Source organism: Myotis brandtii, unplaced genomic scaffold (genome assembly GCF_000412655.1).
Source record: "Myotis brandtii unplaced genomic scaffold, ASM41265v1 scaffold606, whole genome shotgun sequence".
NCBI lineage: Eukaryota > Metazoa > Chordata > Mammalia > Chiroptera > Vespertilionidae > Myotis > Myotis brandtii.
In genome coordinates this window covers 1,511,122-1,512,699 of record NW_005370297.1, presented here as the reverse complement: position 1 = coordinate 1,512,699, position 1,578 = coordinate 1,511,122, and positions in this window count along the sequence as shown.

Sequence of the window (1,578 nt, the reverse complement as noted above, 5' to 3'; positions counted from 1 at the left end):
GGTGACTGAAGCTCCCAACCTGTCCTTTTTTTTCTTTTTTTTTTAATTCTGGGCCAGCTTTAGCTCTGAGGCTTGGCTCCAGCTCTGAGGCCTCGGCTGCTGAAAGCAGGTATCTGGTTTGTTTGGATTCTATAATTGTAACACTGTTGCGGTCCTGCTCACTCCAGCTCTGAGATCCCGGCTGGCTCCAAGCAGGGATCTGTGTTTGTTCTATAATTGAAACAATGTTGCGGTCCTGCTGGCTGAAGCCCGGCTGGCTGTAAGCAGGTTTCTGGGGTTTTGTTTAGCTTCTATATTTATAACATTGTTTCTTAAACTGCAAGCTCAGAGGCCGGCAAGGCAGGCAGGGAACGTTGGCTTCCTCCGTCACTGAAGCAAGCAAGCCTCCTGTTTGCTTCAAGCTGCCTGGCTGCTGGCCGCCATCTTGGTTGGCAGTTAATTTGCATATCGCCCTGATTAGCCAATGGGAAGGGTAGCGGAGGTACGGCTAATTACCATGTTTCTCTATTATTAGATAGGATTTTTAGCTGCAAAGTAAAAGCAGGGAGACTTAATAGGAAGTGACTTCCTGACCCCCTAGTGAATCTGACATGATTATACCTAAATTAATAGTATTTTTCTGAAGCTTAATTCTTAGAATCCTACCATTCTGCTGTTCTATTAAACTTGCACACATTACTTTAAAACTCTGTTATACAAATCTACCGTCTTTACTTATTTTTTATTCTGGGAACCATGTCTTTCCTGATAAAAATATCTAATTTCCTTTGGTTTTATACTGTTTGGTATTTAACCATGTTGCAGGAAAATAAATACAATATTTTTCATATTTATTTGTATTTTTAGAATATCAAATTCTGCATTGACCAACCCTACTATAACTTATTATAAAGTCATTTTGTAAACTCATTATGCATTTCTTTATATAACTGAAATTATAAAGAATGTATCTGCTATCTATATACATTTATAAATTATATCCATCTAATTTTTTGACAATGCTTCTATATTTTCACCAATCTAGAAAAAATATCTATATTATAAAGAAATATATATTCATCATTTTAAGAATAAATTTTAGTCTTCTTAATATTATGTAGAAAGATTTTTATGAACTACTTTGTTCCTAATTTATATTTATGATTCAGCTTACAATAGACAGTTGCTACCCACTTACCATCTAATTTGCTTCTAAAACATAAAAATTCCAAATCAAGCCCTTGTAAGGAAAATCTTAATGTTGTATGAGCAAAGTCATTAACTCTGAAGTATCAAATTCATAACTATAAAAGGATAAACATTCATCAAAACATAAACAAGCATATTTAGTTAGATACAGACTAAATAAGGTAATACTTTATAAAATATTAAAATGTAATAGACTCAATTAACTTTTAAAGTATTTTTTAACATACACAGTACAGGTTAAGATTCTTACAGTTGTTGGAAGGAATGTGGCTTCTCCTCTAGGTAAATCTTTCTATAACAAGCACAAGCATTATCTGTTGACCCCAGGTGCTTTGAATTACTTTCAAAATTAGGGTCGCCTGTTTTGAAATTGTCATTAACAATTTATGT